This window comes from Triturus cristatus, chromosome 2_1 (genome assembly GCF_964204655.1).
Source record: "Triturus cristatus chromosome 2_1, aTriCri1.1, whole genome shotgun sequence".
NCBI lineage: Eukaryota > Metazoa > Chordata > Amphibia > Caudata > Salamandridae > Triturus > Triturus cristatus.
Genome location: NC_140581.1, coordinates 560,154,405 through 560,180,124, shown reverse-complemented (window position 1 = coordinate 560,180,124; position 25,720 = coordinate 560,154,405). Strand labels below are relative to the sequence as shown.

Here is a 25,720-nt window from a genome sequence, read left to right as displayed (position 1 = left end):
TATGGTGCCACTAACTCAGTGTCTGAAAAGGGAGAAATATTGCAATGGTGGAATCGTCTTAAGGTAAATGAAGGTTTATTTCAAGCTTAAGAGAGAACACCAGTTGAGTGTATCCTTCCTTCTTGAAGAACGATCTACCAACTGTTAGTGGTAATCGTGGTTCAAAGAAGAGTTGGAGTGCACGAGAATGCACAAGGGTAAATAATAATATGTTATGCCAACGTTCACATACAAAGGAACAGAGCGCATGCTAGAAGCTTAATGTGCGTGTGCAATGCAGTTGGGGAAGTCTGTGTGCATGTACACTTAGTAATCAGCTCACTACAGTGCCCCAAAAGCCAATGCCACATGTTTGTAGGGCAGCGCTGCCCGCTGGCTCAGGCATACAGTACGGTCCAGCAGGTCCTTAAAATGAGACAGAGATGTGACTGAATGAGGTCAGAGATCACATCATCATGCACGGTAACATCGCTTGTTTGCACCTGTGCTCCCAGGCTGATGCACCCCATCCCTCCAGCCACAACGTGCTCAATTGCAGCCCCTGTGCACCCAGGCCCCACTGCTCACCTGCTGTCATTAGTTTGTGTCCAAACATGACATCCAGCAGGGTTCACAATTCAGAATGGAGTTTTGATTGCGAGGATGATGTACACGTCATGGATCCCTTTTTTTATTGTGCATTGTGATATGCGAGGTGGATGTGGCCATATCACCTGAAGCAGTGTGGAAGAACTGGGACATGTGGCGTCGTCGCTATCCTATTTATGCGCACGCAAAGTGGGCTGGGCTTGCGTATGCCAGGCCAGCGTAGGGGTGTGAATAATTATTCCAGGGACCTGGGCGTTATTCAGTTCCTGCCTGGGCAGGAAGTGTACTTATGTGTGTGTCCCTGTTGCAGTTTTGACGTCGCACAATCTGCAATTTACAATAATGTAGCATGTACCGGGAGGGCGGCAGCTATCGCTAATGAGATGTTGTCCAAAAACATTGAATGGACAACATCACATGTCGTTGTCAAGCTTGTGGATATGCGCAGACACGCATGTCAATGGTGTGCGGTATTATTGAAAGTGTTGCTATCCCGAAGCGCACACATGTGAATGTGCTCAGATGGAAGGAAGATCAGCAGCGAGGCTACGTCATACACAGTTATAATGTTCATTATGCTCAGTACAGTTAAGCAATGCATGTCAAACGTAAATCTGAAAGTCTCACATATGACACACTACTATACTGGTAAAGCCTGACAACAGAGCATACTGCAACACAAATCTACATATTACTCTTTACTGTTTGTCACATGTGATCTAGGATGTGCACTCTGCCCGTGGCTGATGATACCCCTTCGAGCCACCAATACCTAGGCCGAAAGGCAGCACAATAATGCGCACACACACACACACCAGGGGCATCGTGTAACACACATTTGTTTTTTGATGTAACGTTCAGATGCATGGGTATCACACGTGGAAGGCTACTGTACAGGGCATGATTATTGATCAAGATGATTGTTGCATGTTGTGTGTACTATAAGATATGTGTACAAAGGCAAAAGGTTTTCAAAAAAGCTCTGTAAACAGAAGTGGTGTCTTATCAAACGGTGTAGCGAGAATGACTAAAATGGGTGGGGTCCTCCAACTGTTACAATGGGAAATGTTATGAACCAATCAAAAGCTTTTCTTTTAAGGTCACAGGGCAAGCGTGCACCGAGTGCACAAGGAGGCAGCACCCGACGCGATTTTGAGAAAATATATTTACCATAATATAAGTTTATTACAGTTAGAAATATATAAATGTGGAAAATATTTTAGATTATCGCTTGCTCTCATATACACTTTAAACTTATTTAAATATAGTTTTGAGACATAAAAAAATAAATGAGGGAATGGCGTACCCGGCGCGATACCATACATCTATGACGTAACACTGGGCCTGGCAGCGTGCACTCGTCGCATACGGAAAGCGCAGCTGGCGCGACCCTATACGTAGATGATGTAATGCACGTATTGGTACCGTGCAGCCGTCGCATACCAAACTAGGAGCTGGTGCGACCTTATACGTATATGATGTTAGGCGGGACACGGTGCTACGATGCGCATCCTTAACGAGTTTCGCAATATCGTGGATAGGATTCGCGTGGGGATGGAGCTTGGTACACTACCAGTACGGGAGTCTAGTATTCTAAAAAAAAATATATATATATACATACTTTTTTGGAAGATATAAAAATTGCATCAAATTTAAAAAGAAAGGATAATAGAGTTTATATGGTAATTATGAAATTAATATTTAAAAACCCTTGAAATTCACTAAAAAAACGTAGGTTTTACAGACGTTATAGTTAGGAATTAGCATTTAAAAAACCTTAGAAATTCACTGAAAAAGCCATAGGTTTCAGGGACATTATAGTTAGTTGGACATTTGACTCATAAAACCAGAGAAATTCGCCTGTTATAGTTAGTTGAGCTAACTATAAGTCGCGCGCCCGCAATGCACTGGTGATGATGTCACATATTACATCACTCATGACACGGTCAGTGACATCACTGATGACATCTCAAATGACATCACTGATGACATCACTGATGACATCATCCACTTGATAATCTGAGGCACATAATGATGGCCTAATATAAACTTTGATACACACACTGTAAAATACAGACTACTATTTTTGAAACCATACACATAACAATGCCAGATACTACATACCACCCACTATTTCCTAGGTCTTCACTCACATCCACTCACTTATACATGCAGTTACTCATCAATACAGTACTATAATATGCACTCATACACCTATACATACAGTCACAGTCCGCCACTCATTCATACAGTTACTCACACACCTAGTCAGTTATGCAAAGAAACAATCACGTAGGCATTTACTCATGTATACAGTTATACACACCAACTGTGTTATTTACACACACACCACATCACTTATTTATGCAGAATCTAACACATACTCACTGTCTTATACAATCACTTATAGAAGCAGACACTCTTTTATACACCCACTCTTCAAATAACTTACTCTCACGTATAGTCATTTATATACTCCAACTCTCACATATACTGCCTTAAAACATATGTAGTTACTCACACATATACCAGTGAGACATTCATTCACTTACCAACTCACCCATAAACACACTAATTTACCCATACAGCCCTTCCCAGATGCAGTTTTTAATCCATACAGCCAGTGAATCACTCACTCAGACATGTATGCACAGAGTCACACACCCCCGCACCTACCCAATACAGACACTCAGACACCCATACAGATACTCAGAGAACAAATCAATAACCCATATAGACACTCATGTAGCTACTCACCAACCCATGGAGCCGCTTATACACCAACTGAGACACTAATACAGACTTTCACACAGTTTAGTTACTAACCCATACATTAAGTAACACATGTTCAATCACTCACTTATACAATCAGTCACGCACCTACTAAATAATCCATTCTGGGACTTGTAAATTCACTCTTTCTTCAATACACCTTATAGATATATATGAAAAATATTTAAACTTTACAGAAACACACATTCACTGGATGATGTCATCAGTGATGTCATCTGTGATGTCATTTGAGATGTCATCAGTGATGTCATCAGTGATGTCACTGACCGTGTCATGAGTGATGTAATATGTGACGTCATCACCAGTGCATTGCGGGCTTTATAGTTAGCTCAACTAACAATAACAGGCACATTTCTCTGGTTTCATATGAGTCAAATGTCCAACTAACTATAATGTCCCTGGAAACCTATAGTTTTTTCATTAAATTTCTAAATTTTTTTAAATGCTAACTCCTAACTATAATGTCTGTAAAACCTATGGTTTTTTCAATGAATATATATATATATATTATCTACTGGTGGTAGTTAGGACCTCGTTTCTGTTCAAAAACCGGTTTTTGTTTTGCCAATATCTTTGGCGCCGGTTGATAAAACTTCGCAAAAATTTTCAAACTAATGGGGAGCTCCGGACAGCTCCTGTCTTGAAAGTTTTGGGGTGATTCGTCAAGTGGGAGCCAAGAAAAAAGGGGGGACCCAAAACGAGTTTTCCCCATGTTAATTTCCATAGGAAATTTTAGACACGGCTACAGTCAGAACTGCTGAACAGAATTACACTAAATTTGGCAAAAAGGTAGGTCTTGGACCTCAGGACACAAGTGGACTTTATCCCCCAAGCAGCAGTGTGCCAGGAGGCGCGTATGCAGAGTGGAGTAAAAAGGGGGCGTGGCCTCGAACCCATCTCTTCAATACAGCTGTGTTGCCTTACTGGGGGTACCTGGTGGGCTAGTTGGCCCCCAGGGACCCTCAGTATTCAAGGGAAAGTAATTCCCCAAATAATAACATGCATGGGGCGCGTTTGCAGAGTGGTGGAGAAAGGGGGGCTTGGCCTATTTCTACGTCTCAGCAATCCCACTGAGTGGGGCTTAGTGGAGGTAAGAGGTAGGCTAGTTGGCCCCTAAAGGACCCCCAGCAGCGAAGGGGACTGCAATCCCCATCCAAGAGCGCGCCAGGGAGCACGTTTGTAGAGTGGTGGGCAAAGGGGGTGTGGCCTGCAATGATTACTTACCAATGCTGCTATGTGGGACTTACTGGAGGTAATAGGAGGGGTAGTTGGCCCCAAGGATGTCTTTGGGGGCCAACTACCCCTCTTGTTAGCTCCAGTAAGTCCCACACAGTGGGATTGCCACGACGCCTTTTGAGGCCATGCCCCCTCTTTCTCCACCACTCTGCAAACGCATCTCCTGGCAGACTACAGGATGGGTGATGAAGTCCAATTTACTCCTGAGGGAGTTTGGTGGCCAAGAAGCCCTCCTAGTACCTCCTGTAAGTCCTATGCAGTGGAATTTCTGAGCGCTGGTCGGAGGCCCAGGACCCTTTCTCCACCACTCTGCAAATGTGACTACTACTTAAAGAAGTACCTTTCTGCACCTCTGACTTAGAGGTAGTTTTAATAGGGGGATTACAGAGGAGGTCATGCCAATCTCAGGGATACCAGAACACATAGAGTTCCCTAGTGTATGTAGGTGTTTTCACTGTATTCCAAGTGTTTTTGAGTATAGCACTGGCTCTAGGCCTGGTTAGTCAGAGTCAGTTTCCAACAGTACACGTCAGCAAAATGTTCGGGGCACAGGATGATTTTGCAACAAGGCCTCTTTCTGTTATCTATTGGTTATTTCTGCACATCTCTTGCTTCTTCCTCCACTTTTCTTCGTCTTTCTGGACTTTTGTTGCCTCTTTCTGCATGTCTTTTGCTTCTTTCTGTGTGTTTGTTCTTTCTTCAAATGTCCTACCTCTCTAGGCATAGTCAGAAATTTGCATTTATACAACCTTTGAAATTCACTGAAAAAAACATAGGTTTCAGGCATGTTATAGTTACAAATTAGTATTTAAAAAACCTTAGAAATTCACTGGAAAATCCACAGGTCTCAGGGATGTTATAGTTAGACATTTGCATTTAAAAAACCTTAGAAATTCACTGAAAACAGCACAGGTTTCAGGAACATTATAGTTAGTTGGACATTTCACTCATACAAAACCAGAGAAATTCGGCCGTTATAGTTAGTTCAGCTAAATATAATTCGCGCCCCCGCAATGCACTGCTGATGACGTCACATATTACATCATTCATGACATGGTCAGTGACATCACTGATGACATCACTGATGACATCTCAAAGGACATCACTGATGACATCATCCACGTGATAATCTGATGCACCTCCTCACACCCTAATATAACCTTTGCTACACCCACTCTAAAATCCAGGCTACCATTTTCAAAACCATAGACACACCAATACCAGTTACTGCATACCCATTCACTGATTCCTAGGTCTACACACATCCACTTATTCACCTATACAGTTACTCATACATGCAGTCACTCATCAATACAGCACTTTCATATGCACCTATACACCTATAGAGACACTCACACAGCACCACTCACCCATAGAGTTACTCACACACCTATCCAGTCATGCAAAGTATCAATCACACTCCCATTTACTCACTTATAAAGTTATACACACACCACCTCACTTATTTATACATATACTAACACATACTCTCTTATACAATAACTGATACAAGCAAACAATCATCCATACAGCCAAACCCACAATCCCTCACTCTCACATATAGTCATTTATATACTTCAACACTCACATATACCGCCTTTCACATATGTAGATACTCACACATGTACCACTGAGACATCCTTTAACTCACCAACAGAGCCATACTCATACTCACCAAGCCATACAGCCCCTCACAAACACATTCTTGAACCCATAAACTCAGTGAATAACCCACTCACACATCCATGCAGGTAGTCATGTATCCCCCACCCACCCACACAAACACTCAGGCACCCATACAGATACTCAGACAACCAATTATTATCCCATATAGACACTCATGTAGATACTCACCAACTCATGGAGCCCCTTACACACCAACTGACAGACTGATACAGACATTTACACAGTTTAGTCACTAACCCATGCATTCACTAAGACACGTTTAATCACTCACTTATACAGACAGTCACGCACCTACTAAATGATCCATTCAAATACTTATACACCCAGATAGTCTTCAATACACCTTGGCATATATATATATATATATAAAACATACTTAAACTTTTCAGAAACAGACAGTTAGTGGATGATGTCATCAGTGATGTCATTTGAGATGTCATGAGTGATGTCATCCGTGATGTCACTGACCATGTCATGAATGATGTAATATGTGATGTCATCAGCAGTGCATTGCGGGGGCGCGAGTTATAGTCAGCTGAACTAACTATAACAGCCAAATTTCTCTGGTTTTGTACGACTAACTATAACGTCCCTTAAACCTGTGTTTTTACAGTGAATTTATATATTATATATATATTTAAATACGCAGTTGCTATACCATATATATATATATATATAGGATACATTTCACTAAAAACATATTATATAACACAATAATATCATTTTGTGACCACAAAAACATAATAATATTATAATTATCAACGATATAAACAATATTTTAAAATTCTAGGAATAAAACATATAGTCCACCCTACATCATAGGTTTCTGTCCGACCGCTGTCTTATGATAATGGCAGTCGGAGGGAAACCTGCAGGGAAATTCCGCTCTTCTTCCGATGGGCTCACGGAGCCTGTCTGGGTGGCGGGTGGAATTATAATCCTAAAATGGCAGCAGAGCCAGCCTTGACTCTGCTATCGGGATTACAGAGTCGCTTCCCGCCTGCCCTTTCATGGCGGTCCGTCATCACATCATAATATGGCCTATAGCATTCCCACTCCAGTCTGTGCAACAGGAAAAGTTTTGGACTCAGTGGGGTAAAATTTACTATTCCCACTCCAGTCTGTACAACAGTAGGGTCACAAATCAGTTTAGACTTTCAGAACAGCATACATACAGTTGGGCAGTCAACCAGTGAACTCTTCATCCATTGACTATTTTACCAACGTTTGGATCTGCCTAGTAGGCAACCACTAGTTTTTAGGATGTCAGGTAGTCTGACTAACAATATTTTGCCAGCTTACTTTGTGTTACTCTACCACCAGAGAAGTCTGACTTCAGGAGAAATGTATTTTAGTTCATCCTCCTTCAGCTTAGCTGCAAATGCTGACTAATGCTAATCAATTAACGAGTACCAGCAGGTCTGCCGCCATAGCTACTGGACCACAAACCTACAAACCTTTACTTTCTAATGTTTTTATTGAAGCACATACCACCCACATTTAGAAGCCATATGTGTTTCTTTATTTCTTTTTTTATTTGTTTTAGCATATACTTGCACTACAAAGGAAACCACCACCTTGTTTTCAGATGGCTAGGGATACTTTTTTGATTCCAAGACTCTTCCCTGCAAATGTTCATGAAGATATGGCTCATGTAGTCTGTAGTGATGGTGCAAATGTGCCTTACGGGAGATTAGATAACCTCACTGGACATTTAGGCTTCAGTGTAGCTAACTTCAAGAGCTTTGAATTACACTAGCGCAGATACTCAGCTTGTGTCTCCTCTACGCCAATCTAACCAAACTCTGCTCCTCCTTAATGAGCGATGGCCCTGTGTGTGAGCAATGCACTTTTGTGAGGACAGGATAGCCACCATGTTTTGTGAGGGCATTATGAGGGATGTGCCTGTGTTGTCTTGTGTGCATTTAGGGTATGTGGTGTTACAGTTGAAAGTTGCATTTGGCTGACTGCAGAGTGCAGCATATGCCTTTGTGAGTGTGGTACGAGGATATGCCTATTGGAAGGCATTAGTGTGAGTGTGGGTTCCCTGCATGTCGGTTGTGTTCCTATTGAGAGCTTTTTGAATTGCATGCATATATTGTGCACCCCATAGAGTGTTGGATGTAATTGTGTTGCACCAGTTTGGACCAATCGCTGAGGTTTGCTCATATTTTTTGAAAGTGCAAATAATTAATCGCCCAGCAAAGTGCTTCTATTTTTAGTTAACATTGAAGTGCTTTAATAATACTAAAACAAGGCAATACACATATAAAATGTTAATCACCAGAAAGTTATATATTACTGGTGCTACCTACACAGAAAGTAGAAGACTAAATCAGTGTCAGTGTGGGCACACTATGGTTGCTGATAAACAGCATTCCTAGTTTCTATGACCCATAGGTCAGTTTTAACACCTTTTTTAGACTGTTCTCATTAAGCAGGATTTTATTTTATTAGAGGATGGATCCCATATAAATATTTAGTTAGGTTTATGGTTAATCTCAGGTGATAGTTGTACCTAAGATGTCAGATATTTAATAGGCCTAAACATGAGTGTGTGGGGCATCATTTTACAGATGAGTAATCATGCTTGTGGGTGCAGCAATTTGTGCAAGAGTAGTGGCCCTGGAGAAGTTGGAACAGTTCAGGCAGGTCCATCTAACGCCAGAGGTTATCTTTCATTTTCTGCTGAGTAGTCTGGGTCCTGGTCTCACGGTCTGCACATATCTGTTGTCCGCCTCTAGTGGAGCTCACTGGAATGGGTACATTAGGGGGGGGGTCAGTGAGCAGGTAGGGCTTACATTGCTTAAATGTAAAAACACTTAGGAAGGCCGATAGACTCTCAGGCAGACTCAGGTCAACTTTGGTACTCTTCCACAAACTGTCTGCTCTTTTGGTCTGTGCCTCCTCTGGGCTTGACAGCTGGGCTCCTTCCTCAGGCACTCAGATCATAAAGGGCCAGACATACTTCTCCCCTTCCTAGCAGATCAGGCAGGCTTCAGGTCACAGCTTGACCCACAGCTCTTTCAGGTGATGTCCTCTCACATCATGTTTATCACGAGCCCCTGGGTCTCAACAATTCTTCACGTACTCACTAGATCACTTCCTTCCTTGATCTTGAAAAACATTTAAATGGATCCAAGTGGGATACTTTGGCTTCCACATTTATACACTCATTCCAGACAGGTGATGTTTATGCCTTCATCAGTACCCACAAACTGGTTTTGAGTGGTTCTTTTTTTCTGATTACCCACAACCCCTACCAACCATTATATAGCCATACATAGCCAACCCTCCATGCTCACATAAGGATACTAATGTGTTATATTCAGAACCAATAAGGTGGTAAATGTTTACAAATTTATATATGGATTTGAAAAAGATGTCATATATTGTCAACTTGCTGGCTCTGGTACATTCTACTTAGTTGTTGAGGGTGTTATAATATATTACAGGTCTATATTATACAACAAATCCAACAAGGGTTCAAGGAGACCATTTGCCTTAACCAAAGGGATTTGGTAAACAAACAATAAATTTGGGCCTTACTATTAAAGAAACACGAATTAGAAAAAGACTGACTTTTTAGATCAGGGTTTTCTGTTATAAGTCCTGATGAATGCCACAGACCCATTAGGACGATAGGACATTAAATATGTCAATCCATGATGCAGTCCAGCTTAGTGCGCCAAAGTGATATCTGGGCCTTGTAAATCAGTGGGCCATCACAGCAACTTAGGGCTCTCCTTTGCATTGCCATAAACCACCTGAGTAGCTTCTAATTCATCTGAACCACAAAACTGATACGAAACAAAAAAGTAAAGCCAGAGCCTCCTCGAGCTATCGCAAACCACTCTTTCTTAATGACAGCTCAGTTCTGTTCCTTAGAACCCAGTTTGTGACTCACAAATACCACAAGGCAATCTCCTTCCTTGTTGATGACATGACTGATTGATTTGTCTTGCCTGAGGTGTCGGTCCATACCATGAATAGCTGACTGTAGTCAGGTGCCTTCATCACAGGTGCATTGCATGTCATGACTTTCAGGTCCTTAAAAGTCTTCTGCACTTCACAATCACGATCACTTTCTTTGGCTTCTTGTTGGAGATTAGGGCTCTTAAGGGGACTACTATGGTCAAACAGTTGGCCACAAAGCTCCTGTAGCATTGTATGAGTCGTAGGAAGGGTCTCATGTGGGTCTAGATAGTGGGAATCTCCAACTCAATTACAGAGAGGATTGTGGCCTCCAACCGGCAGATCTTCCCATTGCCCACCTGGTGTCCAAGGATGACTACGGAAGGCTGATTCACATTGGAATGTGTGGCCTTCATTGTTAGTTTTGCCCCCTGTGATCTTCCCATGAATTGTGATCAAGGTAGGCCACATAGAACTCATCAAGCCATAACAGAGCACAGTTTACCAGATGTTGAAAAGTGGAAGGGGCATTCTTGAGTCCAAAATGCATTATTCTAAACCATCAAGAACACAGAATTCTCCTTGGACCTATATGATAAAGTAAACTGACAATAGCCACTGGATAGATCAAAGGTTCTCAAGTAGAGAGTAGGAGATAATAAACTTGGGGTATCAGGCAGGCAATAGTCTGTGAGGGAACAAAAGTCCATGTGTTATCAAAGCAGCAAAAATCAATGCAAATACATAGGTTCATTGACTTTTGTTTTGGGACAAAAACCATTGGACTGATCCATGGACTGCTCAATCACATCCAAGTCTCAAACCTTTACAAGTGCTAGTCATTCGGTATATGATATGTATAAATAATTGGCAGGGGATGTATAAATGTATTTCACTTTTTTTCTACTAAAGTATATTTTGGTGAGGCAATATTTTGATGATTTGGGAGGATGTGTGCTGTTGGAAATTTTTTATAGTTGACTTAATTTTCGTTTTTGACATTGCAGAATTATTGGCAGTGTTTTCCTCCTTGCTTACCATGCCTCCTTTGTGTACTGCCCAAGTGGCCATTTTTTTGTCTGGCGTGTGTGTGTGCCATTAACAACTATTTTGTCTTTTGTCTCCATGCCATGTTGCCGGTGGCCCTTTTGTGTAGTCAGTGTCAGTAGATCTGCATGTGTTCTTGTGTTGTCTAGGCCTCCTTGCTTTTTGTTGGTTGAACTTGTGGGCAGCAGCCATTTTGGATAGAAGTCAGTATACTTTTGCTGTTGGCATGCATTTGTTCTTTCTTGTCCATGCCTTCTTGCTTGTTGTTTAAAGGTGTGGCTGGTTGCCATTTTGTACAGCCAGCCACTCTGCTTTTGCCATAGACCTGCATGTGTTCTTTGTTGTCTATGCCTTCTTGATTGTTGTTGTTTGAACATGTGGCTGGCAACCATTTTGTATAGCCAACTAGTGTGCTTTGCTATTGGACTGCATGTGTTCTTTGTTGTCCATGCCTTCTTGCTTTAAGTTGTTCGAACATGTGGCCAGTGGCCATTTTTTGTAGCCAGTCTGTGTGTTAAATCTTTTTTTCCAGTTTGCCAAGGCATTTTCTAGAGACATTGATGGAAGAGGGCTATGCCTATTTGGCTTTTTGTTCATATTTTTGCTTTTTTCCTGATATCAGTTTAATGTGCTTGAGGATGATTGCAGTATGTATGTACAGTGTTTATACAATATTATATGCCTTTTTGCCATTTTCCCCTCACCTCCTTGCCTCCCAAAGTATTTCCTATTGTCTCTAGTGAAACATCAGCAATAACTTTTTTTTATATTATTTCGTTTTTCACTGCACCCTCTGCCTGCTATTGGTCTTGTAGGCCACGGGCAAACTCCAGCATTAATGTTTTAAGGATTATTCAATTTTTCCACTGCACCCACTGCCTGCCAAAGGTCTCTTAAGTCATAGGCACACATCAGCATGCATTTTTTAGGATTATTTCATTTTACCCTGCACCCCCTGCTTGCCATAGGCGCACACCTGCATTAAATATTTTTGAGGATTGTGCCCTGCACTCCCTGCCTGCCATAGGTCTCTTAGACCATAGGTGTACACTAGCATTTTTAAGGATTATTCAATTATTCCCTGCATCCCTTATGTGCCATATGTCTCTTAGCCCATAGGTGCACACCATCATTAATTATTTAAGGATTATTTCATTTTTCCTTACACCCACTGCATGCCAAAGGTCTGTTAGGCCATAGGCACTAACATTTTTAAGGATTATTCAGTTTTTCCTTGCACCCCATGTCTGCCATAGGTATCTCAGCCCATACGTGTACATCAGCATTAATATTTTAAGGATTATTTCATATTCCCCTGCACCTCCTGCCAGAATAACTCACCAGCATTCATGTTTTTTAAGGATTATTCCATTATCCCTTGCATCCCCCTGCCTGCCACATGTGTCTCATTAGGCCTTAGAGGCACATAAAGTAATTTTTCCATCTGTATGTTGCTGTTGAAATATTATGTTATGGTATAGATTGGAATGGATACACTTTTGTGAATTATTTGGGATAACCTGACTACATTATACTGCCTGGTTGAATAATTTAAACTGCAAAAATGCTGACTGTTTATCTTGTTTGCCAGCGCAAGGTGACACCACACCACCTGAATCCCCCCCTGCTTCTGCTTGTGCAGCTAAGTTACATATGACAGAGCTTGAAGATGGCCGCTAAGAAAGGTGTTCCTACCAATATAGGAGCCAGTGAGGAGGAGAAGAAGAAGCAGATTGCCACCACTTGCATACTGCCCTCCACCTTTATCAGGAAACGTGGTGCGCCTGCCCCACAGTCCTCCACGCAGTAATCTAGGAGCAATGATTCTGAATTGGATTTGCCTCCACTGCAAAGTACCCAATCGTCATAGGAAACTGAGCAAAGTGGGCAACAGGAGCTGCAGCCAGCAACAGCTCTTCCTGAAGTAGGAGCAGTACAGGAGGTCGAGCTTCTTGCTGAGCAATATGTAGCTCTGGGTCTTATACCATTGGCTTCACGATCTCCAGCAAAAAAAGAAACTTTACACTACCATCTTCTCCAAGCCCCCCTTCTGATTATCTAGACATTGATTGGACCCCGGGCAAGTCGGAGACCCACCACAAGAGACAATGGAAAAGGAAAGTCCCTAAAAGCCTTAGAATTAAGGAAAGTGACCGTGATGAGGATGAGCCAGTGATTGTCAATACAGAGTGTGGCTCAGAGGATGCCAAAATGACCCCCCCTATTCAACCTGCTCAGTGGGATGTGACACTGGTTCCACCACCCCTGCCAGCTTCCATGTGTGTAAGATCCCCGCTGAGTCCTGCATCCACCACTACCTCAGTCAAAGTACGTACTGTAGAGAGGCAAATGACACTCCCACCGACCTCCAGGTCTTCAGGCATTAGGCAGTGGCACACAAAAAAGTTCTCCTTCTCAGTTTGGCACTTCCTTATGTTAGCAAGCAGGAGGATAACATTGCAATATGCCCCATTTGCCACATGAGGGTTCATCAAGGTAAGCCAGGTTCACACTATGGTACTGGAGGCCTACAATCCCATATTAAAGCACATCACGCAATCCAGTAGCTAGTGGTGGTGAACAGAGAGAGGAAGCAGCTCCAATTATGGTGCTAGAAGGATATGATGAGGGGAAGGAGGTGATGAGTAAGAAGCAGTCCTGTCCCCTGCAGTGTGCCTGCATCTCCTGCATCGGTATCAACCAGCCGCGGTCCGTGCAGGTAACAGTGGTGGGGCCGTGGGGCCATGTGTGGGGGATTTCGAGGGATGATGCAGAGGGAAAATTAAATAAATAATTCATTTTCCCTTGGCATCATCGCGACTAACGCGGCCCCATGGTGCCTTCACTGTTACCTATGCAGACCTCGACTGGTATCAACTAACAGAGTCAACCCAGTAACCCTGATAACCAGTGTAATTATATTCAACAAATTACTGTGGTTCACTTGGGATAGCATTGACCCAGAGGAGTAATGCTATATATTTAAATTACTTTAAAAAGTGACGCGGATTGCGACCACTGCTGTTGCACTGCTGCGAAGGAAAAAAGTCTTCCATATAATCCAATTTTTCATTTTTAAACCAAGTAATCCATAGTGAACCAATCTAGTTAAACCTATTGTATTCATCATCATCTTAATCAATATGTAAAGTCAATCCGGAGACAGCTGAAGTTCACTTGATGTTTATTTATGTATTTTCAAACGTTTTCTGCAGCACATCCAAGCTTTAACATAAACGTGTGCAATTTTGCAATTTTCCATGTGACCCAATGCATTTCGAACCAATAAGGTTCTTCGTCAGGGGTTACTGTAAAAGATTAAAAGCATGCTCTTAGCCATCCATTCCAACGTGACAGACTTAATAATTCAAAAACAAAAATTGTCAACCCTTTTAAAGCTACGAAAATCCCCACCCTTAGCCACCCTCACTGTGTCCCCAACGATGTGAAAACAAGAATCAAACACTCAAAAGTCTCCTTTCATAAGTGAAACTTATACAAGATATGAAAATCAAATGTGCCCTTTCAAAATACCCCAGCTGTGTTAACACATAAAATGCAGACAAACAACTAAAAACAACCTTTCCCATTACGCAACCACATTATCCCATTTTACCTAGTGAAAACAGCTACAGCATTCTGCTCTCTTTATGCCTTCCCTCATTCTCGGCATCTATAAGAACAAACAAAATCCATCATTAAAGCCTAACCACTACGAGTTTTAATCAAAGCAAGTAGCTATGAGGCAACACATATAATACTGGTACATAATATACAGAATGGATGGCTCTACTGATTAAACAACAATGACACACAGTTGGTTACATTTAAGAATGAAACAGTATCAGAAACGCAATTGCAACATAAACTTACGGCAGTCCATATTAGTTAAATGGAGGTTGACGTTTCAGCCCAGCGGTAGAATTGACCAGGGCCATAATCAGGGCAAAATTGTTGCAAAACATGTAACGAGAAGCCAATGCCCTGTATGTTAATTCTCCTGAATAAAGGATGAATGTCAGGGCATTTTATTATATATGTATATACATAAAAATTAAATACAACGGGAATACATCACCGAGTGAAGGGTGATGAACTGTAACAAGAGTACAAAAGAATACCAATTACCCTGTGTGTAGGCTTGAACAAAAAGAATAGAGACAGATAGATTAATATTCTAAGCAAAAGAAAATCCCAGAAAGACATGTGCCAAATCCAAGGGTTGTAGAAACGTTTAACCTGAAGTCCATTGTAATTAAAAACAAACATGCAATCCTTACTTACAAATGCATCTTTTACAAATGCTTTTAGCAAGACCAAATGTATGTCCTTAAAACCTCAAAGGTCCTTTAGGAAAAACATCCATGTTGGTAGGGAAAATCTTAAAATTGTCTCACATTTTAATTATCCTGGTATTACTATAGACTCTAGGGTGCTGGGGAACCCCCAAATAAGTTACACAAAAAGGATTCTTAGACATGGTGCAAGCGTGGCCTACAGTAAATATCATAAGTCTACAATAAAAGCTGTTACGCCGGCTCTAGAGATATACAAGTACAAAGTCCAGTATGCAGCATTCTATGGGTCCAAGCTCTGGGGCATGGAAAATTTGAGGCAGCTTTCATTGAGGAAAATAAATTAATGAGGGGGCCATTAGACCAACCAGCGCTACACTATTAATGCCCCTTTTCCACAACCTTAACGTAAAACGGATAGAGCATATTGCAAACTTGAGACATCTGCTCTTTTGGGTGAGGTTCTAGATGATAAAGGAGTTGGATCACTATTGAGAACGCCTTAGAGAAAAAATAGATGTAGTTGAACTGCTAACTCTCCCCTGGCTGCGGTATGTGAAAGCATGGATCCTTTATCTTGGTTTAATTGATTATTGGGATGAGCCACAGACACTGTCCCAGAACTCCAAGAAACAATTGAAGCAGATATATTGGGGATACTAGCTGGGCATACTGCAGAGTAACCCAAGATTAGGCAGATTAAACTCACAATTTTGGGAAGTTAAGCCTTGTCCAGGGTTTGAGGAGTTGTTGGATGCTGTTTATCCTCCCCCGGCGAGAACAGTATATTTGTTTTGTTACGGTATCCTTCAAATTAAAACCTATACAGTAAAATGGAATATGGATAATGGGCTAAACGCTGAATTCCGTTGCACTTTATGCAGAAAGTATTGCACATATATTGTTCTTTTGCATATTCAATGACGAGATTAGAAAGAAGTAGATTTCCCCTTTCTGTCAGAAGTTGGGATATATAAAACAGCAGGAAGCTCTGAGAATTTTGAGGTGCACTACGCTGCCTTATGATGTTTTTAGCTTGAGCAGGTATTTATTAGCAGTTGCAATTGTACGGAAAAAAATATATCCAAAGTTTTAACACTTTTTTCTCTTTTTAAATAATGTATTAATTGCTTATCTCACTCTGCTTTTATTTTTTTTCCTTTGTTTTAAATGGAGAAATGTATTTTAGAGTAACTTTTATGGTTAAAATGCCAGAAATAATGTTTGAAAGAGTGAAAAGTCAATGTGTCCTTGTAGATCTTGGAGTGAAGGGCATAACTTACTAAAGTGTCTAGATCGTCATAGTGTGTCTAGATCTATGTAAAACATTGCACGCAAATTTGTTTTTTTACATCAGAGGTTTTTATTGACCTTGAAAATTTCTATTAATTTAGGAACTCATGTGTGGAACTTTCTGTTTCATTCTCTGATTATTTCTCCTTTTTGAACCTTGTTGCATACATGCCAATAGACCCGAGTCAGGCGCAAAAATCCCGATTTTTTAAATCCAAAATTTGCTGTATTTTGACTGTCTCCTGTCTGAAATTGCCTGTGCTCCCGATTATTTTTTTTTAATCACCCTTTTCTTCTTTTATAATGCTGGCATGTATGCTCTCGATCCCTTGCTCCTGTGATCCTCTGACGCTCCCTCTCCTCTCTCTAAAACCAAGGATGAGTAAGTCTTTGCCAATGAATTTTGAAGGCCAAAGTTATTGCCTTTGCAAATTCTTGTTACATATCGATTGAATATTAGCACAGTTTTATGGTTCATTTTTAATCCGTCCAAAAAAATCAATACAAAAAACTGGGATGAGCTGTACTGCCCACCACATGTTTAAAATAACTGCAGAAGGAATGTCTTCGAGTCTAGGAGCACGGCTAATCTTCAGACCTTCAATTATCGTTATAAAGGTATTCTCCATCACAGAACCCTTCAAATCACTATCAATGGTCAGGCCACAATCAGATATGTCTTCACTTGACGCATTACAAACCCTACAAAGAATGGCCTGGCAGCTCCCCTCTGCCACTTACAAATAGGCTCCCGCCATCTATGTGGCTGAAGAGGACAACTGATGCTTGTAGGTCGGGTCCACCTGCTTATCACCCCAATAGGCATCCTCACCACATCTTGAGGATGGTTGTATGATGTTACAACGCATTCCGTTGCAACGCATGCCTTTACCACGCATGCGTTACAACGAGAATGCAATTAGTATGCATAACCCTTGCCACGAAAATGCCTTTACCACTCATGCTTTTACAACGTTTTTCGTTGTTAAACCATGCATGTTGATGGCATTTTCTTGCTAAAGGTTATCTTCGATCCCTTCCCCATTTCCATATACTGCTCCGATTCCCACCCACAAACCCTTTTATTAAATACCCCTCCCTTTAACCCTAATATTTTACCCCTTCTCTACACAACGCCCCATCCCTTATTTTTTTCTTTTAAATACTAATATCCCCCTTACCTCTTTAAGCGCTCCTCTCCAAGCTCTTCCGATGTCATATCGCACGTCGTAAAGAGGAACCGGAAGTGTCTTTCCAGTTCCTCTAACAACGCCGATTGCCTCCACATCGCGACTTCAACTGGTGAGTTTTTTTTTTTTGCCCGTTTATTTTTTACCTTTACCACACATGCCTTTACCTTGTATCTCGTAGTAAAGGTATGCGTGGTGAAGGCTATTTGTGGTAACCACGCATGCGTTGTAATGTAAATGTAAATGTATTTATATAGCGCACTTCTACCCAAGGGTCTCGTAGCGCTGTATTCATACCGCTGTAGAACCCTTCCTGGTTTTCCTGTGAGATGTCCACTCCTGGGCACCCCCAAGGTGAAGCCAGGCATCCTAGCGCTGTGGGGGCGGTTGTGGAGATTAGGCAAGCTATTGCCCAGAGTTGCACAGTGGGACCCATGGTTAGAATAGGCACCGAGGCAAGAATTATCTAGGCCTGGAAAATTGAATTCAAGCGCCACCGAGGCAGGAATTGAACCCTGGTCCCGGGCCAGATCTCTGCATCAGGGTCTGCCGCTCTAACCATTGAGCCACACTTCTCCACAAGCCATGCATGCATGCGTGGTTAATGTTAAGCGTGTAAACGGCCGTGTTGTAGTGGTCGTTTCCCCTTGAGGATGGGTATGAGAGGCTCTGTCATTTGAAAAAGTATGCATTGAAGGGAAATTCTTCTTGTGACTTGTTACTTCTGCCGGATACAACCTGAAGCAGGCCTAGTGGGTACACATATGTATGCTTACTTGAATCAGGGAAGGGCACACATGAAAATTAGCCCCTTCCAATTTATGGGGAAATACTCACGGTATAACTCTGTGTGTGAGTGTATGTGTATGCGTTTGTGCTCGCGCGTGCATGCACGTACATGTGTGGCACACCCACAATGCATAGTCTACAACTGCAGTTTGTGAATAATGGACTCGGGTATATCGATCATGCAGGTGGAATTTAAAAAACTATCTGGTCAACAAGGCAAAAATAGAGATCATTTGGCACAACAAATTACACACAATCTCTTTTTTTCTGGCAATGTAAGAAGCACACATGTCAAGGTTAAAAACTGAAAAACTCTAATTTAAGAAACGATTTCGCACATATATTTTCCCACCCATTATTGTAGAAAGTGATTGCACATGCACGAATGTGTATGTGCGTGTTTGTCGGTTTTTGTGTGCACTTGTATGTGTATGCAGTTCTGTTTCTTAAAGTTCACAACAATATTTAGGAAATGCTGTTCCTTACTTTAGATAGGTGTAAGCATTTTAAATATATGAGTAACAGGGCATTTTCACAATTGCCCATCAAAATGATTTTCTGTGTTACTTCTGTAGCGTAAGTATGTTTGCAAAGCTACAAAGACAACATGCCATGTTTGTAAAATTAATTATTTTGCACCACGGGAACAATGAAGGCAAGAATATAATGCGGTTCCATTTAAATATCTACTGAAAATTAAATGCTCAGCAACTGATCCAAACACTCAGGAGCTTATTTACGAGAAAGTTTGAGCCACCGGAGCATCACTTTTTTTGATGCTCTAGTGTCGCAAGCCTCTCTATTATATCTATGATGCCATGGAAATCCACTTTGCATGACTTTTCATGAACTCTTAGATATGGAGTAAGACAAAGCAGCCCAAGTCACTGCGTTGCCTTACTCTGTGCCAAGGAGAGGTTCCATGGGTGTTGCAGTGGGTTTTCCTGTGCATCACCCATGGATTTTGACACTGTCACAGATTTATTTAATCACATAAATCCAGGGCAGCCCCAAAACCTTACACCTCCCAAGAGCAGGAGTAACAGGGAGAAATATATTTATTTCTCCTCATTTTTTCCTCTCTCTATGCAAGCTGCATGCTGCAGCATGCCTAGATAGAGGAAAAACGCCGCTCTGGATTGGTTTGTGCAGTAAGATGCCCCTTCCTGCACAAAAACAATCCTGCATGCAACGCAGACACGGTGAAAGGTTGCCTGCATTGGCACTAGGCAGCAAATGTGGGCCAGCACAGGGTGACAGGACAGCAATGCACTCTATTTTATAAATATGGTGCATTCCTGCCCTTTCACGTTGCTGTAGGGCAGCGCAGCAAGCCTTGTATTGCTGCCCTACACCAATTCCCTATAAATGAGCGCCTCAGTGGATCAAAGAACAACTAATGCCGCAGCGAAGCAAAGTGCAACCAATAAAAGAAACAATGAAACTCTAGAATATGTTTATTTAACATTCACAATCCAATCAAAAGAAAAACAAATCAAAGCGATTTGTAAGCAAAGTGGAATATAAAAGGCCACACACAATAAATACATTAGGCTTGTTTAAAAGCCACCCTTTAAAGTCTGCGTGCAGTTTGTCTTGGAAGAGATCCGTTTTTCCCTCTTACCATGTTCTAGTTTGGGGCTGGCATTGTCTGAATCCCAGAGTGAGAAGCAATACATCATCCTGCCTCAACATCTGTTAGAGCTCCTCTTGCCTGCTGATCTACCAAGATCCCAAAAGCCTTCCCCACCTGCCATAGCAGCACATGCTCATTAGAGCACACAGCAACGCCCTTCAACGTCCTCTCTGCCAGTCTCTCAAGGTCACGCGGAACAACGCGTGTTAGCGCGCAGGCCTCCTAGAAAGCACACCAGCCTGCCACGAGGAAAGAGGGGAGGAGCAGATGCCATATGGGAGGCGAAAAATAATTCGGTGACGTTCTGGGGCTGGCGCTCGTGCTCTGCTTTAAGGATGAGGCAACCTTTTCAGATGAATCATGATTCCGGACAATGACGCGCTCGAAATTAGTAGGTTTCACTTTCCACTGGAGCAGACGAAGAAACCACTAGTGGTTTGGAGCCTAAGTAGTGTTTTAAAATGGCCCGTAGGAGGGCCTAAATATAAACAAAAGCCCTGAGGCCTCTCGTTGGTTACTTAAGTATTACCGTTAAAATACATGAAAGGCTTCCGTTTTCCTATTGTAATCTTAGTTGTGACATCGCCAGAATCTAATGCAATGCCCTATTACAAACGAGACGTTATGTCACAATGCTGGTTGTAGGTCACACAAGTTTGTACATAAATATTGTTTTACATAAATATTGTTCCCTAAATATAGTTCACAGAAATATCATCTGATTGAGCGGAGTTGTTCTGTTGCAAACTGCAATGGAATGGCATTTTAAGAGAACAATATTCTGGTAGGACAATTCAATGTTTCTGCAAGAACCAACAGACATAGCAAAATGCAGGCCAAAGAGCAGAAAAAAAAAACGCTGCTTAAAGAAGGAAGGGGCATATCAGCAAGCGGCAGCGCTAATTATCGCTGGCCGCATATAGCGTGCAAAATCCTAACGCCGCCTAACGCCGGATTCTATCGCCTGGTCAGCGCAATATTCACAACGCGCATCGCCGAGGCGATAGAAATCCCGGCAAAAGCGGCGATAGGCATAAAATATCGCAGGAATACCAGCGATATAACAAACAGTTAGAGAACACCTTGTAAATAGGGAGAGATGGATCTAGCATTATGATCCACCTCCCATGCAACATATTGCTAAATCGTGAAATTATCAGGCGTAAGGAACCAGCGAAATACCCGGTTAGCGCTACTTTTAATGTCGCTAGACGTGTTAATAGAGAGTAGCCCTGTTAGCGATTATTCCCGCTGAGTTTCAGTCGGGAACGCCTACCTCGCATCTCATTAGCGATGCGAGGCAATAAGAAAATGGGCACAAAGCATGGATTCACGCGTTAGCTTGTCCATGCTGATAGGGCGTTATGAATTATCGCAGCTTTTCGTCATAAAACTGATGCTAAAGCGGCGATAATTCTAACGCCTTGCCTTGTAGATATGCCCCCGAGGACGCGTAGCTTTTCATCTATCTTTCTTCCGAATTTTTCTTTAGAAGTATGTGAATGATACCTCGTGGCTTTCTGGACTTTTGCATTTGTCACCCGTGTGTGTAGCTTGGTTAGTAACATTGGGGTAGTTGAGGGGGGTTGAGCTTCAGATTTCCCACCAATCACGCTGGCATACAATGTTAAAATACATTATACAACAGGCAGGGCACATGAGTAGTGGAAAGGGAGTGGTATGCGGATTGGTAACAGTACTAAGGGAGAAAAAAAATACAATCCTTTGTGTAAAATAATCAAAACGTGTTTAGGGCTTTCAAAGCAGATGACAGAGTGCATGTGTTCTTTTGTCAGTGTGAGCCTGCAAAAATCCCAGGTGAGAGCCACCTCACCACACCCGACTAAAAACACCCGTACACAACTATTCATCAGAAAAGACATTTATTAGGGGGGTGTAAAACCCCAAACATCCCCCCTGAAGCTACACCTCTGCACCCATTTTTAAAGATTCTTAAAGTAATCTATGTTTGCAATAAATTATAAACAACACATAGATTTGTTATTTTTTTGCAGTATAGATATGACAATTATTCTACATGCAGCCAAAGGACGTATTTCATTAGAAGGAGCACGACACTGAGAATATGAAAGTAAATTGCTTGCAGTGTGTGTTGCCATGGATTACAAATGATAAATGAAATACACTGTACTACATGTAAAAATAATATTAAAATTCCCCACTGAGATCTGAGACCTTGGAAACGAACTCCTCAGTGACTTGTCCTTTCATTATAACCTATGTTGGAGTTATTTTCCCCATATATTATGATGCAACGCTTATTCCTCCTCACGGCTTTCTTTAATTCACCCTAGAAACATATCACTTACCTTCAAATCTTCACATAAAAAAACTGTAGGTGCAGCAGGAAAGTGTGTACCATATGACAGTCTCCAGGGGTGATCAACACTGCATGTGTTCTTCTTTACTGGATATTGCAAGTTTCAGTGCGAACTCGAAAAATTGTTTAAATAGGCATTTGCAATGAATAACTAATCTGTTGAAAAGCACCCGCCTGCACACAAATGAAACCATAGATTACAGATATATAAAAAAAGATGAAAAACTGTTTAGATCTAAGTAATTCAAGCATGTGCCAACTTGAAACAGATGCCAGTATTTAAGTGTAATTGTTGTTGGTTTAGAGGTTGTCAGTTTATATGTGTCTCTACACTGTTGAATGTACCATAGGGTGTATCGGAATTGATATTGCAGAAGAGCAGAAGCATAGCATATCTAAGGCCATATTCATAAAGACAGAGTGGAGCTGAGGGACAGTCCCTTTTAGACATTAAGGGCCAGATGTGTGATGCATTTTACCGGTTGCAAACGGCCCAATGGGCCCTTTGAGACCAGTAAAATGCATTTTCCTATTTCCCAATCCTATTTTGCGAGTTGGTAACACATGACCGTCTCCCAAAAAAGGGTTTTGATTGGATATAAGAAACAAGCGTATAAAGAGCATCCCTTCCTAATAGCGAGTCACACTGGAATGTATAAATGTTTTGCGACCGGGAATGCGGTTGCAAAACATTCACATTTTACTGCCTTCTTCAAGTAGATGGTAAGCCAGTCGCAAAATGAAAGGGGCCTTTGTGAATGGTTGTGAAATTTTTTTTAAGCGCAGGCAGTGGTCCCAAAGACCACTGCCTATTCTTAAAAAATGAAACTGACACATTTCTTCAGCTCCTTTTTAAATGCATCCTGTATTCCTTTTAAGGAAAACGGGCTGCATTTAAAAATAAAAAAATTGCTTTATTTAAAAGCAAGCACGGATATGGTGTTCTGCTGTCCCCGGCAGGCCACCATCCCTGTGTTTTTAGTGATTCCCAATTGGTCACTAATTGCGATCTCCCTCACGAATATTGATGAGGTAGGTCAATTGTGACCCCATTGTGAATCACTAAATGTTTCTGAGACACATTAGTAGGGGCCTAGTTGCTTTCGATCCAACCCCTTTAATCATTGCTTAATTACCATATCATTTACATTATGAATTAGCCAGAGTGTGGTATCCAAGCTACCTGTGCCTAGGTAACAAGATGCCCAAGGTCCTGGAATGTGGGGACAAGAAGGTAGTTTGGGGTGCCAGTTTAAAGGTTTACTGTTGTGTAAGGACTCTACCAGCTTGGTCTCTAATAAAGTACAACTTACCTTTAAGACAGTGCGGCGTTATTACAATTTGGCGATGAGCGGGAGCATGTCTTCCTCAAGTGATTCCTGTACCTGAGCACCTGTAAGGAGGAGAGCAAGCTGAGGAGGAAGACATTGCGGGCGTTGTCCAGTGGTGCTTCCGCCAGTTTTGAGAGTGGCACCCCACACAGGAACACAATTGTTATTTCAGGGTTGTCCTGCAGAAAATAGTTTGGGTTAAGTGCGGGACCAACAGCGAACACATGCATATTTGGAAGAATCGCTTGTGCTCGACCTCGTGACTTCCAACTGGTGGCTGAGCAGGAGAGCTGAGCAGGGTGTGGGAGGGTGGTGATGCTCCCATTAGCTACACGGCAGCCTCACGGTGACGTTGGAAGTGCTGTTATGGGCTACGGCTATGCTAGTTACAACCACACATTATGGCCGCACGCTCACGTCGGCGCCATCTTGGATGTTACCACAGTGCATCGGAGCCGTGCCATGACCAGTAAGAGTGTGTGCAGCGATGTGTGTCCACGATGATAAGCACATCTTACATTCAGGATTAGATATAATTTATTGGGCACGTCACAGTGATTCACACACCTGAATATATTAGCATCACTACGGTACTGTGGAGCATTCAAAGAAGCTGGTGTGCATCACAGTAATACACACACTTTATGTGACAGTATTGAGTTAAGTGGCACGCTTAGAGAGATAACTTTAAAAACTGAGGAGAGAATTGCTATATAATGGATACGCATTGCGGTGATCCACACACCCCTATCATATGGGGTATATGGGGTACAGAACTATTCTCGTGTGAAGGCAATGTCACAGTGCATTCTATGGTGATTCGCACACCAATATTTGCACCAAAAAACATTGTGGGAATTTTGGTGCGTACCTTACGATTTCAGATACAGTTGTGGGGGCGCATAGTGATAATCCAGTGTTCAAGGTATTGGAGTGTACAATTTAATCTATACATTCTCAAGTATAGGATTATTTGAGGGAATAGACAATGTCACAGTGTGTTCCACGGTGATACAAACATCAATATTGGACCAAACAACATTGAGGTAATTTTGGTGCATACCTTACAATTTCAGGTACAGTTGTGGGGGCATATATTGATATCCAAATTTCAGTCTTTGGTGTAATCCATGAAGTGCGTCACTTCTTCGACGCTTTTACAATGTTTGTGCATCAGGCATTAGAACACTGTAGCCGCTTGGCCAAACTGCATGTGTATGAATCTATAACACTCAAAAGGAGTGACGAACAATATAAGATTCCTACTAGTAGGACGAATTTGAACCTGGTGGTAGGCTGAAGTTAAATCTATCATTGTAAAACATGTAATATCCTTGGATTGTGACAGTAGCTCGCCAATCCTAGTTAAGGGAAATTTGCCAACCACTATGATCTTTTTCAGATCCCTGAGGTCAATGCACAGACATAATCTGCCATCTGGCTTATGCACTCTCTACTGGTTCTATAATTCCTTTGCTCTCCAAGGCATCTAACTCTTCCATAATGCTTTCCCTGACATCCAGTGGTATATTCCTGACCTTATGACATACCGGTGTCGCTCCTTCCTTCAATACAACTTT

At 41.8% G+C, this 25,720-nt stretch overlaps 1 long non-coding RNA gene across 2 annotated transcripts; it reads right to left on the bottom strand.

Annotated features, from left to right (window-relative positions):
* On the bottom strand, positions 1-20,649 carry LOC146865624 (uncharacterized). Of its 2 annotated transcripts, none has more exons than XR_014976666.1 (3): positions 20,457-20,649; positions 14,882-14,938; positions 1-22 (listed from the first exon to the last, which is right to left on the bottom strand). It is a non-coding gene; the product is annotated as an uncharacterized LOC146865624 (long non-coding RNA). The 2 variants fall into 2 exon arrangements; XR_014976665.1 differs by lacking the exon at positions 1-22 and adding an exon at positions 14,443-14,573.
* Between the last annotated feature and the right edge of the window lie 5,071 nt (positions 20,650-25,720).